The following is a 4,016-nucleotide window of genomic DNA, read 5'->3' as shown; positions in this document are numbered from 1 at the left end:
CTCCGTGGAGGAGCTGTTAAAAAGCAGGAAAATAAAACCAGCGACGTGAGGGCAGAACTCGTAGATCACACCACCAAAGAAGGTTGACTGTGTTAGGGTGTGTTTCGCTCTCCTGCTGCACTTCACAAGTTTCCCTGGGCCACATTAATTGATCTCAGCCTCCCTTGCATGTGTAAAGAGACACAAACCCCCTCTGCAAAATTGATGATATACTATGAAAGTAGTAACCGGTAAGCTGGAAGCATGCTCACACATATCTGAAGACACATGCTGTAGATTAACTCAGGTACGGTACCATAGCCTCTCACTTCTCACACACACATGAAGCAGTAGGAAATACATCCTCCTGTCCAATGGAAACATATAGAAACATAACAAGATTCAGACGGCATAGTGTTATATAACATATGCACAAGTAAAGCTCATCATGGCACTGAACTCTAGCTGACCCTGACATCTGACCTTCCTGTTGAGCAGGCAAGAGAATAGGCAAGCATCGTTTTGAGTCATGGCATTAAGTAGGTATTATCCAGTCCGGGGAAAACCACTGTATCTCCAAATTTGATTATTTAAAATTTTCTGAAACAGTGAATAACTATAAAGTATTCCTCATGGATCAAGAAAATTCTCCTCAAGCTAAATAAGCCATCACTGGACAGTGATGGCTTATTTAGTCTCAAAAAGCTGAGAATGGCTATTTTTCTCAGCATGTGAAAAGCTGACATTTTGGAGACACATGGTTTTCACAGGACATGGATTAGACATCTGCAAATCACCACAGCATAAGCTGCATGACAGTAATAACTGGTAGTTACTTTACAAGAGTAATGATAGTGACATTAGTTTAGTTATTCGTTTAATTTAGGTTCTTAAGGACCCGCAGAAATCGTCCTTAAAGACACATGTTGCAATATATACAGTAAATAGTTCTATAAAAATATATATTTGCAGAACTCTGAAGAGCAAATCACAAAACAACATGCTGAAAGGACATAGCAACAAAGCAAACCTTGTTGAATTAGTTGTGCTGCACCAATGTCAAACCCTCTGAGCACAATGAAAAAGTAAAACTCCAGAGAAAAGCACTATATCATAACAATGCAGTGTCAAAATATTATGTGTACCTACATTAAACACATTTCAAATTATTGGTGCCATTGTTTCTCATAATATTTTCTTTTTGACAAGGGTTTCCTGTGTTTTTCTGGGGACTAATTTTGCTGGCTATGACCTCAAGGTTGGGAAACTTGGCTTTGAAGGATGAAAGCAAGAGGCTCAAAAGTGCTTCTTGAAGAACCTCTTTTATGCGATATCAAAAACTGTCACCGTTGGCAGTTATTTGGATGCTGGTGTGGTGGGAACTTGTTTGCCTGCTCTATTTGTTTGTTGCGATGGCATCAGAGGGGGGAACCTCCTACTCAATTGGCCTTGGGTTCCAGAGTAGTTGGAGGACAGGTCATACAAAGGCGCAGTGTGATGGGGTCATCACTGTCACTGCACAGAATTGGGGGATGTGCCAACTTTGTAACTGACGGCTTCGTACGGTTGCCATGTCCTGCTCTTCTCAAGCCACCATGCACTGAATCTTCTCAACAACATGTTTACACACCAAAACTAGGATAGGCTATGGGGATAAAAAGGACTACTTCTAAAGGAGGATGGAGACTATAAAAGAAACAATCATCCAGCACATCACAGGACCACCTTTGCTGGAGTTCCTGCTTTTGAGTTTATGTGTGAGAGGCTGGACTGGTGAGAAACACCATGGATTTACATAGCAGTGTACGACTTCAAACGAGGCGGCTGACATTTGAATGGGTTGGTGGTGGGAACCTCTGGTGGGGTTTTTGTTGTCATGCAGGGTGAGCCAAGGAAAGTGGGCACGCACACTGCCAGGATTTGTGTGTAGACAGCTTGCCCTGTTTACTGGGCCCACAGGTTACCATAGGAGCCCCTGCAAAAACTGTGTGTATATATGAGACAAAGGTACACAACTTAAAGTTAAGGGGGTACTGAGTCACTAGGCGTGCTGCTAAGAGAGGCCAGAAAACTCTGATTAGTAACACACTAATAACAGGGGAGTAGAGATGCCCTCTTGTAAGCAACTACACATCACTTCAAACTTTGACTTTATCTGTGACTACAGCTGCATTTATGGATTAGGTGACAAATGTCAGCCAGGTAGTATGTGCTGTTTGTTAGATTCATGTGCAACTATTTTAGCATCAGGAACCACATGCATATGAATGATTAGCTGAACAGGGAAATATAGTTCCACTCAGTCCAGCTAACTTATATTTTATTGTTCTTGGACTCATTCACATGGATGCACATAGCGCTAAAACAAATATATAGCATGAAATGTACAGTGTGGAAACTGAGGTCCTGTTTAACTGTGCCCTATATGCCAGCATGTCACAAGTCATCACCTGATATTAAGCATGTCTCCTAATAACTAGTTCCTATCCTGGGGTAACTTTTTCTGAGTTTTGCTCCTTTTCCTGTGAAATACTGGATTCTTCCAAATCTTCAGGTCTTCGACAGAAAAGGTAGGGTCACTTTTTGGTTGATCTGCTTGCAAGTCTCTGAATTAGGTGAAAAATTGGTGATGAGGGGTCAGAGATGCACTTCATTTTAAGAAATCATAAGCCAAAAATACTGAGAACAGCTGCTGTACATACATTTTTCTTTTCCTGAGCCAACAGACACAACCCTGTGCATTTGCTGCACATGGCAAATAAAATGGCCGAGTAATTAGTTGATCTCAACATGTCACACTTTTGCAGAACAACAATTTAAATATATCTTTAAATAAGCCCAGACAGCTGTGGACAAACTTCTGACCATGTCCGATTTTAACTGTGGAAACCTCACAAAGAATAAATGCTAGTTCAGCACACAGGGAAGTGAAGGGAATAAACCCTAGGACAGGGAATACCTGCCTGAGTGAGTGCATACTCTAGAATGAGTGTAAGCCTCTGGGACAGAGGGAGGGACACATGTGAGTGAGTGTGTGCATGTGTACAAAATCTGCACAAATAACCAGTCAGGATCCCGTAAGAGTTTAAACTGGAATTACAGATCTAATTTTCCACTGTATTGTAAGCTTGGGTCAGGATTCAGACTGTATACACACACTGATCCACTTCCGCCCACACAGATCCAACACTTCTCTCTCCCCTCCCACAGCTTTCTCTTTTCCTGCCTGGCTGCTCTGCTTGCTGGCTGACGAGCTGTGCGGCCTGGCTCGGTGGCAGTTGCCCTGTCTATCAGTCTATTTCCAGGCTCGAAGCCCAGCACTGAGGCAGGCAGTCAGTCAGTCAGTCAGTCAGTCAGTCAGTCGGTGGGGGAGGGTAGAGGGGTAGATGCGTGTGTCAGAGAGGCGCTCTCCCACATTCCCCCGGCGGCTGGCAGCAGGCCGGGCCTGCGGAGGGGGGTTCGCCTCTTTCTCACGACCTCTCAGGTTCCTGCGCTCATCTGGGAGCTATTCATTTCCTGCCAGAAAACAACCATCCCCTGCAACTGCAGGAGGAGGGGGGTGCAAAGGGATGGGTGAGAGGAGGGAAGGGAGAGGAGTTTGGCTTCAAAATGAGTCCAGGGCTTGGTACAGCAAGCCCTGGGCTTAAATCATAAAGCTTTTGCTTGTCTGGGCTGCAATCAAAGACAGCCGCAGTGACGGGCCAAGAGGGAGACAGGGAGAGAGAGAGAGAGAAGAAGCATGGGAGTGAGAGAGAGGGAGAGCAGACCATATGGTAGCACTTAGGGAGCCAAGGAGGAAGCAGAGGGACTTTTTCCCTCCTTTTGCTCCCTGCATGCACGCGGAGTGTGGGAAAAGTTAATGGACACGTATGGCAGCTAACCCCCCACCCCAAGTCATGTTGTGACATGTGTGCGGCCACTCCGGCAGCTCGGCCACTGCACTGGGTAATTGGAGAAGCTCGTGAAGCTGTTCTCCAGAGAGGAGGAGACCACTGAAGATGCTGGTGTATGGATGTGGTGGTGAAGGCGGTGATGTG

The sequence above is a fragment of the Monopterus albus genome, unplaced genomic scaffold (assembly GCF_001952655.1).
Source record: "Monopterus albus unplaced genomic scaffold, M_albus_1.0 scaffold31.1, whole genome shotgun sequence".
Taxonomy (NCBI): domain Eukaryota; kingdom Metazoa; phylum Chordata; class Actinopteri; order Synbranchiformes; family Synbranchidae; genus Monopterus; species Monopterus albus.
The sequence above is the reverse complement of the archived record's forward strand: the minus strand, read 5'-3'. Positions refer to the sequence as shown.